The sequence below is a fragment of the Dunckerocampus dactyliophorus genome, chromosome 4, assembly GCF_027744805.1.
Source record: "Dunckerocampus dactyliophorus isolate RoL2022-P2 chromosome 4, RoL_Ddac_1.1, whole genome shotgun sequence".
Classification (NCBI taxonomy): Eukaryota; Metazoa; Chordata; class Actinopteri; order Syngnathiformes; family Syngnathidae; genus Dunckerocampus; species Dunckerocampus dactyliophorus.
In genome coordinates, this window is record NC_072822.1 from 30,116,784 (window position 1) to 30,133,105 (window position 16,322).

Below are 16,322 nucleotides of genomic sequence, written 5' to 3' on the forward strand. Positions count from 1 at the left end.
GGACGGGGGCCCCACACCCCAACGCCGCCCAAACCGAGCAGGGGGGGACCAAGGACACATGGCCGACCGGCCGCCCACCACAGCCCAGGCTCGGGCGAGCCACAGGCCGCAGGACACACCACAGGCTCTACCCGGCTCGCCAGGATGCCCAGTCCGGCCCACCCAACCCCCAGAGGCGATACCCCCAGCGCCCCCCAACACTGGAGCCCCACCGGAGGTAGCGTCCGCAGCGCCACCCCCAAACCGCCAAACACCACGGACCAGCCACACGCCCCAAGGCAGATCCGACCGCCACCAGGACAGCGGGAACCGCGCCCACGCGCCCCCCGCATACCACCACGGCCGGCAAGGGAGCAACACCACGACAACCACAAGAGCACCGGACCCCACACGGAGCGGAGCACAGCCACACCCACAAAGCACGCAGGCCAGAGGCGCCAGGGAGGGACAGAGAAGCAAGCACCGCACGACCGGGCCCACGAAAGGAGCAGCCCCCCGCCCGGCGCCCAAGCAGATGCCCCCGCCCGCCCCGCCCCCCGCCACGCCGCAGACCGGCCACCGCCCCACCCCCCGCCCATCCACCAACACGCCAAGGGAGAAACCCCGGAGGGAGGGAGACAACCGCTGGCCCGGAAGCAAGGGACCAGCCAGACACCAGCAGGCAGCAGGGACCGCCCGCCAGCCCCCGCCAGCCCCACCCCCAAGCCCCCGGCCAAAGCCACCCCCCGACCGCCCCACCCCGGAGCAAGCATCCCCCCGCCGATCCCGGGAAGCACCACGCAGATGGACACCACGCCGCCCGCTCCCACGCGCACCAAACGGCCCCCACACGCCCCACCCACCAAGCCACAGCGGCCCCGTCCCTGAAGGGAGAAAGCAAGGGATCCCCCCCACCCCAGCACCACGCACCCCCCACCCCGAGCCCAAACCGCACATCCGTGACCCCCACCTCCGCGCCCCCAGTCACCCGGGGGACAGCCACAGGCGCCGGAGGATAACAGTGAATATAATTAATACGGTCAACATTTTTGTTAACAGTGATCCACGGAAGAATGGACTCAAATCCAGCAGCGACTTGGTTAACGAGTTTGTATTCATCCGGGACACCCCGAGGAACCCCAAGGGCGTCGACGTAAGTGGGATCAGTCGTGTTGAGCCAAGGGGTGGAGGTGTCACGGCGTCTTCGAGTGTGTGCTGCTAGCTGGAGGGCCACCGAGTCGACCGCGTCCATCAAATGATCTACAGAAGCCGGAATCACATTTACCGGTAGAATGAGAGCAACCAATGCACACAAACAGGTCATGCTTTTAGTAGGAAGGCGGTCGAAGAGTACTGCTCCTCCGCACCACCACCACACATCGGCTCGAGAGACGGGAGAAAAGATTGAAGACACTTGATAGACCGAAACACATAAAGAGTCATTCACCCTTCCTAACAAATGCTTTTTTCTGGTAGAGCTGTTAACACAAGTGAAATTATTTGCTGCGACTGTTCTATCAAATAAGGGCTTAAGCTCTGTTGGTGGGCCCACAGGATATACTTCGTCTCATGTGCGACACTTGGATTGTTTAATGGAGGTTGAATTCATAACGGGCATGAAGCAGTAGTCATCCAATACTGCGGGAACAACTTTTAACAAGGGCCTGTGAACCATACAGACCACGAAATCAGAAGAAGTCTTATTGGCCGCCTGCTCAACCATGAGAAGCCAATTGTTGGTATGACCTGTTGGTATGACCCGGCTGTCACTTATTGCCTTAACCTTCGCGGCTTTAGCAGTTTGTGTCTGTAGAGGGGTAACTGTGGACGCAACAGTACATATACAGAATGGCCAACACTGATCCTTTCCAGACGCATAGGCATATAAAGTGAAGTTATAGCATCCAGGTGTTGATGAATTAAATTGCATGTTAAATATGGTTTTATAATATTATTATTATACGGTCATATACTGTAATATGCCTAATGACTTAACACCCCACCCCTCTTGGACTGGGGACCACCCAGTCCACGATGAGAAGACATATTAATTTAAATAGATGTGTCAGGTCAAAGTAAAGAAAAGTGAAACCACTTAAGTCCTTCGCCCTCCAGTTGCACAGCCCTGTCGGTACGAGTAGTCACCACAAAGGGACCACTCCACCTAGGCGCCGACCACTTCCTGGAGAGCCTCTTCAGGAAGACCTTGTCAGCGACCAAAGGTGAGGGATGAGTCGCACAGGGAGGTGCAGCGGAGTCACGAACCTGTTGAGAAACAGACACAGCAAGGGCATGCAACTGCTTCCAATAGAATTTGGAATCCAGGGAAGGCGTAGGAACCTCTTCATGAGGGAAGATGGAACTAAAAGGGCCTGGCATGAGACGGCCAGTCCACAATTCATAAGGAGACAAACCAGACCTAGTGTTGACACTCTGCCGAATGGCTAACAGAGCAATGGGAAGCGCCTGAAGCCGGGTAAGGGAAGTGGAGGACATGATCTTAGCCAATTTGTCCTTCAACGAGCGGTTCATACGTTCGACTTGGCCTTGACTTTGAGGATGATAGACAGAACCAAATGAATGTTTAACACCGAGCATGGCTTCTACTTTGACAAGGGCTGCACTAGTGAAGTGTGTGCCGTTGTCAGAGCGGATCCGGGCCGGAAAACCATGAGTCGGGATGTAATGCGTCTGTGTAGGCTCTCAGTCGTACAGGAGTTGTTCATCGAGGGAAAGGCTTCTTGAGATGTCATCTGTACTTCTGTGAAGAATGTGTCGGACGTTTCGCTCCTCATCCGAAGAGCTTCGTCAGCGAACTAATAAGTGCTGGTAGCCTAGGCCTTAAATACAGTAAGAGTGGGCGGAATTGGTGTGCCAACACCCTCCTCCTATTGGTTCCTTACACTAAGCCTGGGCGGAGTTGTGGTCTAATCCTTTCCTGCCATTAGCACCTCCGATCAAAGGGAAGTGTAGCTCCCTGTAGTAGCCTGTGAGCCTGTGAGGCTCTCACATCCTTCTCAGGGACAAAACCAAGGCACTGGTTTAGATATGTGGATGACACCTTTGTCATTATCAAAAAATAGGAAATTCAGTCATTCACAGATCACATCAATGCGGTGGACACCAATATCAAATTTACTCGCAAGGACGCTAAAGAGAACCAACTAGCCTTCTTAGACTGCAAGGTAATTATAGGAGAGGACAGACAGCTACTTACAGAGGTCTTTAGAAAGGCCACACACACTGACCAATACCTGCTTTTTGAATCAAACCATCCACTACAACATAAACTAGGGGTTATTAGGACCCTCCAACATAGAGCGAGACAAATACCAACTAGTGCTGAGGGAAGAAAAAAGGAGACACAACATGTCCAGAGAGCGCTCTCAACCTGTGGGTACCCGCGGTGGGCTTTTAACAAATGTCAAAAGAAGAGAGTAGGGAAAGAAACCCAAAAACCCACAGAAGCAAAAAGGAGAGGAGAGGTAGTCCCTTATGTAGCGGGGGGTCTCCGAAAAACTCCATAGGATCTTATGGCAACACAAAATTCCTGCCTATTTCAAACCAGTAAATACCCTGAGAGAAAAATTAGTGCATCCTAAAGACAAGGCTCCAAACCAAAAACAGAGCAATGTGGTCTATTCCATCCACTGTAAAGATGAGGAATGTAAAGAGCACCACATTGGGGAAACTAAGCAAATGCTCCAATCAGCAGTACATCTACACCTTAAAGCAACCATCACTCTTTTGAGGACAGCGAGGTAAAGATTTTGGCCAAAGAAAACAGATGGTTTGAAAGAGGAGTCAAGGAAGCTATTTTTGTCAAACAACAGAACCCATCATTGAATCGGAATGGTGGTTTGAGGTTTAACTTGGACCCTGAGTTCAGCAGGTTACTGAGACCAAAACCCACAGCTCTTAGTCTTGCAAATGAGGTGGAGACAGGGCCGAGCCAGAACAATAGATGCTAACGAGCCAGTATCAGAGTCGTTCATACCCAACTACAGGGAGCTACACTTCCCTTTGATCGGAGGTGCTAATGGCAGGAGAGGATTAGACCACAACTCCGCCCAGGCTTAGTGTAAGGAACCAATAGGAGGAGGGTGTTGGCACACCAATTCCGCCCACTCTTACTGTATTTAAGGCCTAGGCTACCAGCACTTAATAGTTTGCTGATGAAGCTCTTCGGACGAGGAGCGAAACGTCCGACACATTCTTCACAGAAGTACGGATGACGTCTCAAGAAGCCTTTCCCTCGGGATGTAATGGTTCACCAGGGCTTTGATAACAGCTGTGGCGTCCTCCTTGGCACAGGGGTAAGCCTCAGGCCACCTACAATGACCAAAAGGTAGCGCTTACCTTGAATGTCAGTGAAGTCCAGAGAAATTTCCGCACCTGGCCACAGGGCGGTAGCCAAATGACCTGGAGTGGGCTTGAGAGTCGGACGCATGTTAAAATACCTCCAGGTGGAACAAGAGTTACAATGATTCCAAATAAGGCCTTTCATATTGGGGTGCCACCAGTTGTTTAGATTTGACAGCATTACCAGAGGACCCACATGTGCCAATCCATGAGCCTCAGAAAGAGCCTGGGGAGACAACTGACCTATAGGAAGGGCAGGACGCCCGTTGGGGCCCACCCACACCCCATCGGATGTGAGAGAGGCACCTTTGGACCGCCAATAACTGACCTTTTCCGGAGAAGCAGAACGATGGTGGGACGCAATAATGTCCAAAGACAATGGATTGTCCAGCTGGTGATCAGTCAGCTGAGAACAAGTCATCATCAAATCGGCGGGGTGGTACCCAGCCGCTGCCTTTGCTGCCTGGTCTGCTGCGTCATTTCCCCTAGCTCGAAGGGTGTTAGCCTTGCTATGTCCCGCAGTTTTCACAATAGCCAATGAACATTCACTCAAAGGCCTGTGGGCTATTGAAGCACCTTTAGCCGTCACGAAACCTGTCCACTGCCACTCAGGAAGGTTGAGGACAGCGGCGCCCACAGCATTGAGCATAGGCAGAGTCACAGTAAATAGTCACATCCTGTCCAGCTCCAGCCTCCAGGGCCAAGCACAAAGCCAGCACTTCCGCCCCTGGGGTTAGTCATGTGAATGTCAGAAGTCACTAGCGGAAAAGTATCAGAAGACGAGTCATGTCGGACAACAGCGGCAGCTGTGCGCAGGTTCCCATCTGAGTGTCTGAAGCAGCAGCCGTCTGAAAGAAGAACTGAACCCCTCTGCAAGTCAGGCCGGGATTTGATGTCAGCCTAAATGCGAAACTCACAAATGTGTGGCATACCGGAAGTGTTGACCTTATCGGCCATGTTCACACCAGAATGAAAATATTGTAGGTTCGGGGCTTGCAAAATTTTGAGAAGGCAGTTCTGTTTCAGAGAAGACATAGTGAACGCTGAAGATTCCACATATGACGTCACTGAATGGTCTTAATGATTAAAGTCGCCAAACCTGCCGCAAAGCGAGTACAATCAGGCTGTCGTTGTTCAATAGAGTCCAGGCTGGCACTGCAGTACATGAGGACTCACCTAATTCCGTCTTGCTTTTGAAAAAGAACACCATTAGCTACTGTGTTGGAAAGTGACATGTCTAGGTGAAAAGGTAAATTGGGGTCGGGAACAGCCAGAGCTGCAGCGGTAGACAAAGCCGAGACCTTGTTGACGAATAAGAGCTCTGAGTGGCGCGGTGCGTTCAACAAAGCAGGGGATGTAATTCCTGCTGTAGCCGCAGAGACCTAAGAAAGAAAGCACTTCCTTTACCGTAGTTGGTTTGGGATGATGTAGAATGGAGGATCGATGGGCTGTAGACATGGCCGAGCCATGGGCAGACACCACACGTCCAAGGAAAGTGACTGCCTTTCTCCAGCATTGCAGCTTCTTTCTGGAAACATTGAAACCACACTGAAAAAGCTTCAACAACAAACATTTCGTTGCCGCCGGACAAGTGTCCGCGGAGTCACAAGCCAAAAAAGGTTGTCCACATACTGGACCAGCAAACAGCCATCAGGGAGTTTAATGTCCGCCAGCATTTCCCTTAAGACATGGTTTGGTTTGGTTTGGTTTAGTTTAGTTTAGTTTAAGTGAACATGAAGGTTACAATCGAATACATTTCATGACTCATTATTTCACAGTTACACATGTCCAAAAGGAGTAGGAAGAAGCAAAGCTCCATTCCACATCTTGTGCAGTACATCTTGTTCGCTTCCTGTATTCCACGTCATATTTTCCATAATAATCAGAATAATACATAATAAGTAACAGTAAGAAGAGAGAAAAAAAAAATATATATATATATATATATATATAAATTTAAAAAAAAACAAAACGAACCTGACAGAACACTCATTGTGATTATCAAGACTCTTCTGCCTTGTATTTAGCAAATGTCAACTGCTTGTATTGTTTTTTGAATTTGCTCATCTCTGTACATTGTTTGAGTTCCTTGCTCAATCAGTTCCATAATTTAATTCCGCATACGCAAATGCTGTGGGTTTTCAGCGTAGTTCTCGCATATAAATGTTTTAAGTTTAATTTTCCTCTAAGATCATATTTCTCCTCTCTGATTGAAAAATACTGTATGAGGTTTTTGCGTAACAAGTTATTATTAACTTTGTGAATTATTCTATCAGTTTGAAAGAATACTAAATCTGCAAATTTTAATATCTGTGATTTTAAAAATAAAGGGTTTGTGTGTTCTCTCTACACTAAGTTCCCAACTAACGAACACAATTGGTTCCAGACGACCGTTCTTAACTCGAATTGTTCTTAAGTTGAAAAAAAAAAATATTACCCATTATTACTAATATATGTTAACGGGTCTACAATCTCATTGATGACCCTTTTAATTGTTTCCATTTCAATTCCATGACAATCAGTTGATGTTTTTGCCTTAAAATATTTGACAATGTCACTGACTTCCTTTTTAGCTACAACAGTGAGAAACATAGAATTCAGATTCCTATCAATAATATCATTCCATCCGTCAATTGTGTCTTGTTTTGGAATTTCGTCTTCCACTTTTGGTCCAATATTTAAAAAATAATCGAACATTTCAACTACCTCCTTCATGTCATTCCTGTTAGTGTTTGCAACCATAAAATAGTGAGCGCAGTCTGCTTTCTTAAAGTTGTTCTTTATAATACTATTTAAGATGCCCCAAGTTGCTCTCATGTTATTTTTATTCTTATCAAGTACATGACTATAATAATCCCTCTTACACACTCTCAAGATGGTTGTCAACTTATTTTTGTATGCACCAAACCACCTATAAAGTGCTCTAAAAACCTACTGAGGCCGAATGAATTACTTTTTTCATTTTGCCGGTAATTGCCCAACAATACATCTCAGCAGCACCAAACCACATTCCCCATGCAGGGGGTAAGAAACTGCACCACATACATGAGATTTGAGGGTATAGCCCTTTCTGCTGGCTTGCAGTGACTAAATCTAACAGTTATTGCTTAAAAACTCCTTTCAGACAGAATAGAGTGCATTTATGAACATAGGCCAGAAATGCCCAACAATGAACCACATATGCACCAAACCACTTATAAAGTGCTTTAAACACCTACTGAGGCCGAATGAATTAATTTTTTCATTTTGCCTGTAACTGCCCAACAACACATATTTGGTGCACCAAACCACATTCCCCATGCAGGGGGTTAGAAGCTACACCACATACATGAGATTTGAGGGTATAGCCCTTTCTGCTGGCTTGCAGTGACTAAATCTAACAGTTATTGCTTAAAAACTCCTTTCAGACAGAATAGAGTGCATTTATGAAAATAGGCATGGGCTATGAGGCCGAATTAATTACTTTTTTCATTTTGCCTGTAATGGCCCAACAATACATCTCAGCAGCACCAAACCACAATCCCCATGCAGGGGGTAAGAAGCTACACCACATACATGAGATTTGAGGGTATAGCACTTTCTGCTGGCTTGCAGTGACTAAATCTAACAGTTATTGCTTAAAAACTCCTTTCAGACAGAATAGAGTGCATTTATGAACATTGGCCAGAACTGCCCAACAATGAACCACATATGCACCAAACCACCTATAAAGTGCTCTAAACACCTACTGAGGCCGAATGAATTACTTTTTTCATTTTGCCGGTAATTGCCCAACAATACATCTTTGGTGTACCAAACCACATTCCCCATGCAGGGGGTACGAAGCTACACCACATACATGAGATTTGAGGGTATAGCACTTTCTGCTGGCTTGCAGTGACTAAATCTAACAGTTATTGCTTAAAAACTCCTTTCAGACAGAATAGAGTGCATTTATGAACATAGGCCAGAACTGCCCAACAATGAAGCACATATGCACCAAACCACCTATAAAGTGCTCTAAACACCTACTGAGGCCATATATATGAAGTCTTCCTCACATACAGAGATACCTGTACATATGCACACTCACAGTACATACGTACTTCCCCACATTACTCACTGAGTTAACCAGGGTGTTATTATGTTGTTGGTTTTATTACAGCGACGGTGATATCAGCAGTATGACTATATATATATATGTGTGTATGTGCGGTATATATGTGTATATATATGTATATATATATATGTATATATATGTATGTATGTGTATGTATGTATATATATGTGTATATGTATATATTTTTTTTACAATGATGTGCATTACAGTAACTTTGATTCTATTCACTATCATGGATAATCATTTCATTACTACAGTTATGTGTGACTGTTTCAATGCGGTATTATCATGGTGATCACTATCATAATTCATCATTTCATGACTGCTATTGTGTGCAACTGTTTCAATGCAGTATTGTCATTGTGATCACTGTCATAGTTCATCATTTCATGACTGCTATTATGTCTGATTGTCATTGACAGCTTTGTCATTGTGGTTGTTGATATTGATTTGTCCTTTATCCTTGTTCGTCTTTATAGTTGTCACGGACATTTATTTGCTGATGTCGTTCTGTATGTTTCTGTTGTTCTGTCACAATTGTTGTTGTTGCTGCTGTTGTCCTTGTCTCTTGTCTCTCTTTTTTTTGTTTTTGTCCCCTCTCGCCCCCCCCCCCCTGTTTCCTTTTCTCTTCTTCTCTGTCCCCTCCTGCTCCGGTCCGGTCGCTCCAAATTTGCTTTATAACAAGCATCAAGGTCGAATAAATTTTGTATGACAGGGGAAGTGTATATCACACCTCTCTCTGGCAGAGTAAATCTGTTGAGCACTTGACGGCATTTAGGTATACAATTCTATCTGCTTTAAAGGCTGGACAGGACAGGGGTAAAAAAAAAAAAAAAAAAGGAAAAAGTATTGGAACATGTGACTGACAGGTGTTTTGTTGCCCAGGTGCGTCCTATGACATTACTTATTTGATCAATAAATAACACTGACTGTTACATACACTCTTTCGGATGGGGTAAGATAGGTTTTCCCTGTTGAGATGTGGGACAGGGTTTCCTAACTTTTATATTGTGATAAATTGAGAGCAGAACCCCCCGAAAACCAACTTTATTGCCTGTAATGTGTCTGACATATCAGTATTACCAACTTAGAAACTTAAATCCTGGGTTGAACCAGGGAAGGAATGAAAAAAAAAAAAAAAAAAAAAAAAAAAAAAAAAAAACACCTACTGAGGCCGAATGAATTACTTTTTTCATTTTGCCTGTAATGGCCCAACAATACATCTCAGCAGCACCAAACCACAATCCCCATGCAGAGGGTAAGAAGCTACACCACATTCATGAGATTTGAGGGTATAGCACTTTCTGCTGGCTTGCAGTGACTAAATCTAACAGTTATTGCTTAAAAACTCCTTTCAGACAGAATAGAGTGCATTTATGAACATAGGCCAGAACTGCCCAACAATGAACCACATATGCACCAAACCACCAATAAAGTGCTCTAAACACCTACTGAGGCCGAAATAATTACTTTTTTCATTTTGCCTGTAACTGCCCAACAATACATCTTTGGTGCACCAAACCACATTCCCCATGCAGGGGGTAAGAAGCTACAACAAATACATGAGATTTGAGGGTATAGCACTTTCTGCTGACTTGCAGTGACTAAATCTAACAGTTATTGCTTAAAAACTCCTTTCAGACAGAATAGAGTGCATTTATGAACATTGGCCAGAACTGCCCAACAATGAACCACATATGCACCAAACCACCTATAAAGTGCTCTAAACACCGACTGAGGCCGAATGAATTACTTTTTTCATTTTGCCGGTAATTGCACAACAATACATCTCAGCAGCACCAAACCACATTCCCCATGCAGGGGGTAAGAAGCTACACCACATACATGAGATTTGAGGGTATAGCACTTTCTGCTGGCTTGCAGTGACTAAATCTAACAGTTATTGCTTAAAAACTCCTTTCAGACAGAATAGAGTGCATTTATGAACAGAGGCCAGAACTGCCCAACAATGAACCACATATGCACCAAACCACCTATAAAATGCTTTAAACACCTACTGAGGCCGAAAGAATTACTTTTTTCATTTTGCCTGTAACTGCCCAACAATACATCTTTGGTGCACCAAACCACATTCCCCATGCAAGGGGGTAAGAAGCTACAACAAATACATGAGATTTGAGGGTATAGCCCTTTCTGCTGGCTTGCAGTGACTAAATCTAACAGTTATTGCTTAAAAACTCCTTTCAGACAGAATAGAGTGCATTTATGAACAGAGGCCAGAACTGCCCAACAATGAACCACATATGCACCAAACCACCTATAAAATGCTTTAAACACCTACTGAGGCCGAATGAATTACTCTTTTCATTTTGCCTGTCATGGCTCAACAATACATCTCAGCAGCACCAAAACACATTCCCCATGCAGGGGGTAAGAAGCTACAACAAATACATGAGATTTGAGGGTATAGCCCTTTCTGCTGGCTTGCAGTGACTAAATCTAACAGTTATTGCTTAAAAACTCCTTTCAGACAGAATAGAGTGCATTTATGAAAATAGGCATGGGCTATGAGGCCGAATGAATTACTTTTTTCATTTTGCCTGTAACTGCCCAACAATACATCTTTGGTGTACCAAACCACATTGCCCATGCAGGGGGTACGAAGCTACACCACATACATGAGATTTGAGGGTATAGCACTTTCTGCTGGCTTGCAGTGACTAAATCTAACAGTTATTACTTAAAAACTCCTTTCAAACATAATAGAGTGCATTTATGAACATAGGCCAGAACTGCCCAACAATGAAGCACATATGCACCAAACCACCTATAAAGTGCTCTAAACACCTACTGAGGCCGAATGAATTACTTTTTTCATTTTGCCGGTAATTGCCCACAATACATCTCAGCAGCACCAAACCACATTCCTCATGCAGGGGGTAAGAAGCTACACCACATACATGAGATTTGAGGGTATAGCACTTTCTGCTGGCTTGCAGTGACTAAATCTAACAGTTATTGCTTAAAAACTCCTTTCAGACAGAATAGAGTGCATTTATGAACATAGGCCAGACTGCCCAACAATGAACCACATGCACCAAACCACCTATAAAGTGCTTTAAACACCTACTGAGGCCGAATGAATTACTTTTTTGATTTTGCCTGTCATGGCTCAACAATACATCTCAGCAGCACCAAACCAGATTCCCCATGCAGGGGGTAAGAAGCTACACCACATACATGAGATTTGAGGGTATAGCACTTTCTGCTGGCTTGCAGTGACTAAATGTAACAGTTATTGCTTAAAAACTCCTTTCAGACAGAATAGAGTGCATTTATGAACATAGGCCAGAACTGCCCAACAATTAACCACATATGCACCAAACCACCTATAAAGTGCTCTAAACACCTACTGAGGCCGAATGAAATACTTTTTTCATTTTGCCTGTACCTGCCCAACAATACATCTTTGGTGTACCAAACCACATTCCCCATGCAGGGGGTAAGAAGCTACACCACATACATGAGATTTGAGGGTATAGCACTTTCTGCTGGCTTGGAGTGACTAAATCTAACAGTTATTGCTTAAAAACTCCTTTCAGACAGAATAGAGTGCATTTATGAACAGAGGCCAGAACTGCCCAACAATGAACCACATATGCACCAAACCACCTATAAAATGCTTTAAACACCGACTGAGGCCGAATGAATTACTCTTTTCATTTTGCCTGTCATGGCTCAACAATACATCTCAGCAGCACCAAACAACATTCCCCATGCAGGGGGTAAGAAGCTACAACACATACATGAGATTTGAGGGTATAGCCCTTTCTGCTGGCTTGCAGTGACTAAATCTAACAGTTATTGCTTAAAAACTCCTTTCAGACAGAATAGAGTGCATTTATGAAAATAGGCATGGGCTATGAGGCCGAATGAATTACTTTTTTCATTTTGCCTGTAACTGCCCAACAATACATCTTTGATGTACCAAACCACATTCCCCATGCAGGGGGTACGAAGCTACACCACATACATGAGATTTGAGGGTATAGCACTTTCTGTTGGCTTGCAGTGACTAAATCTAACAGTTATTACTTAAAAACTCCTTTCAAACATAATAGAGTGCATTTATGAACATAGGCCAGAACTGCCCAACAATGAAGCACATATGCACCAAACCACCTATAAAGTGCTCTAAACACCTACTGATGCCATATATATGAAGTCTTCCTCACATACAGAGATACCTGTACATATGCACACTCACAGTACATACACCAAATACATGAGATTTGAGGGTATAGCCCTTTCTGCTGCCTTGCAGTGACTAAATCTAACAGTTATTGCTTAAAAACTCCTTTCAGACAGAATAGAGTGCATTTATGAACATAGGCCAAAGCTGCCCAACAATGAACCACATATGCACCAAACCACCTATAAGGTGCTTTAAACACCTACTGAGGCCGAATGAATTCCTTTTTTCATTTTGCCTGTAATTGCCCAACAATACATCTCAGCAGCACCAAACCACATTCCCCATGCAGGGGGTAAGAAGCTACACCACATACATGAGATTTGAGGGTATAGCCCTTTCTGCTGGCTTGCAGTGACTAAATCTAACAGTTATTGCTTAAAAACTCCTTTCAAACATAAAAGAGTGCATTTATGAACAAAGGCCAGAACTGCCCAACAATGAACCACATATGCACCAGACCACCTATAAAGTGCTCTAAACACCTACTGAGGCCGAATGAATTACTTTTTTCATTTTGCCTGTAATTGCCCAACAATACATCTCAGCAGAACCAAACCAGATTCCCCATGCAGAGGGTAAGAAGCTACACCACGTACATGAGATTTGAGGGTATAGCACTTTCTGCTGGCTTGCAGTGACTAAATCTAACAGTTATTGCTTAAAAACTCCTTTCAGACAGAATAGAGTGCATTTATGAAAATAGTTATGGGCTATGAGGCCGAATTAATTACTTTTTTCATTTTGCCTGTAACTGCCCAACAATACATATTTGGTGCACCAAACCACATTCCCCATGCAGGGGGTAAGAAGCTACACCACATACATGAGATTTGAGGGTATAGCCCTTTCTGCTGGCTTGCAGTGACTAAATCTAACAGTTATTGCTTAAAAACTCCTTTCAGACAGAATAGAGTACATTTATGAACATAGGCCAGAACTGCTCAACAATGAAGCACATATGCACCAAACCACCTATAAAGTGCTCTAAACACCTACTGAGGCCGAATGAATTACTTTTTTATTGTCCGGTAATTGCCCAAAAATACATCTCAGCAGCACCAAACCACATTTCCCATGCAGGGGGGTAAGAAGCTACACCACATACATGAGATTTGAGGGTGTAGCACTTTCTGCTGGCTTGCAGTGACTAAATCTAACAGTTATTGCTTAAAAACTCCTTTCAAACATAATAGAGTGCATATATGAACATAGGCCAGAACTGCCCAACAATGAACCACATATGCACCAAACCACCAATAAAGTGCTCTAAACACCTACTGAGGCCGAAAGAATTACTTTTTTCATTTTGCCTGTAACTGCCCAACAATACATCTTTGGTGCACCAAACCACATTCCCCATGCAGGGGGTAAGAAGCTACAACAAATACATGAGATTTGAGGGTATAGCACTTTCTGCTGGCTTGCAGTGACTAAATCTAACAGTTATTGCTTAAAAACTCCTTTCAGACAGAATAGAGTGCATTTATGAACATTGGCCAGAACTGCCCAACAATGAACCACATATGCACCAAACCACCTATAAAGTGCTCTGAACACCTACTTAGGCCGAATGAATTACTTTTTTCATTTTGCCTGTCATGGCTCAACAATACATCTCAGCAGCACCAAACCAGATTCCCCATGCAGGGGGTAAGAAGCTACACCACATACATGAGATTTGAGGGTATAGCACTTTCTGCTGGCTTGCAGTGACTAAATGTAACAGTTATTGCTTAAAAACTCCTTTCAGACAGAATAGAGTGCATTTATGAACATAGGCCAGAACTGCCCAACAATTAACCACATATGCACCAAACCACCTATAAAGTGCTCTAAACACCTACTGAGGCCGAATGAATTACTTTTTTCATTTTGCCTGTACCTGCCCAACAATACATCTTTGGTGTACCAAACCACATTCCCCATGCAGGGGGTAAGAAGCTACACCACATACATGATATTTGAGGGTATAGCACTTTCTGCTGGCTTGCAGTGACTAAATCTAACAGTTATTGCTTAAAAACTCCTTGCAGACAGAATAGAGTGCATTTATGAACATAGGCCAGAACTGCCCAACAATGAAACTCATATGCACCAAACCACCTATAAAGTGCTTTAAACACCTACTGAGGCCGAATGAATTACTTTTTTCATTTTGCCTGTAACTGCCCAACAATACATCTCAGCAGCACCAAACCACATTCCCCATGCAGGGGGTAAGAAGCTACACCACATACATGAGATTTGAGGGTATAGCCCTTTCTGCTGGATTGCAGTGACTAAATCTAACAGTTATTGCTTAAAAACTCCTTTCAGACAGAAGAGAGTGCATTTATGAAAATAGGCATGGGCTATGAGGCCGAATGAATTACTTTTTTCATTTTGCCTGTAACTGCCCAACAATACATCTTTGGTGTACCAAACCACATTCCCCATGCAGGGGGTACGAAGCTACACCACATACATGAGATTTGAGGGTATAGCACTTTCTGCTGGCTTGCAGTGACTAAATCTAACAGTTATTGCTTAAAAACTCCTTTCAAACATAATAGAGTGCATATATGAACATAGGCCAGAACTGCCCAACAATGAACCACATATGCACCAAACCACCTATAAAGTGCTTTAAAAACCTACTGAGGCCGAATGAATTACTTTTTTCATTTTGCCTGTAACTGCCCAACAATACATCTCAGCAGCACCAAACCAGATTCCCCATGCAGGGGGTAGGAAGCTACAACACATACATGAGATTTGGGGGCATAGCCCTTTCTGCTGGCTTGCAGTGACTAAATCTAACAGTTATTGCTTAAAAACTCCTTTCAGACAGAATAGAGTGCATTTATGAACATAGGCCAGAACTGCCCAACAATGAACCACATATGCACCAAACCACCTATAAAGTGCTTTAAACACCTACTGAGGCCGAATGAATTACTTTTTTCATTTTGCCTGTAACTGCCCAACAATACATCTTTGGTGCACCAAACCACATTCCCCATGCAGGGGGTAAGAAGCTACACCACGTACATGAGATTTGAGGGTATAGCACTTTCTGCTGGCTTGCAGTGACTAAATCTAACAGTTATTGCTTAAAAACTCCTTTCAGACAGAATAGAGTGCATTTATGAAAATAGTTATGGGCTATGAGGCCGAATTAATTACTTTTTTCATTTTGCCTGTAATGGCCCAACAATACATCTCAGCAGCACCAAACCACATTCCCCATGCAGGGGGTAAGAAGATACACCACATACATGAGATTTGAGGGTATAGCACTTTCTGCTGGCTTGCAGTGACTAAATCTAACAGTTATTGCTTAAAAACTCCTTTCAAACATAATAGAGTGCATTTATGAACATAGGCCAGAACTGCCCAACAATGAACCACATATGCACCAAACCACCTATAAAGTGCTCGAAACACCTACTGAGGCCGAATGAATTACTTTTTTCATTTTGCCTGTAACTGCCCAACAATACATCTTTGGTGCACCAAACCACATTCCCCATGCAGGGGGTAAGAAGCTACACCACATACATGAGATTTGAGGGTATAGCACTTTCTGCTGGCTTGCAGTGACTAAATCTAACAGTTATTGCTTAAAAACTCCTTTCAGACAGAATAGAGTGCATTTATGAACATAGGCCAGAACTGCCCAACAAT

General features: G+C 44.2%; 1 long non-coding RNA gene across 2 annotated transcripts in view; it reads right to left on the reverse strand.

The window, feature by feature from the left end:
• Positions 1–1,021: 1,021 nt before the first annotated feature.
• LOC129180493 (uncharacterized) overlaps positions 1,022–16,322 on the reverse strand; it is a 395,789-nt gene continuing 380,488 nt past the window's right edge. The window contains exons 4-5 of one of the 2 annotated variants that reach the window (XR_008570161.1): positions 5,749–5,869; positions 1,022–2,244 (exon numbers count right to left, since the gene is read on the reverse strand). This is a non-coding gene — a long non-coding RNA (uncharacterized LOC129180493). Of the gene's footprint in view, positions 2,245–5,485; positions 5,870–16,322 lie in introns of those variants that run through there. The other variant, XR_008570160.1, reaches the window with a different exon arrangement.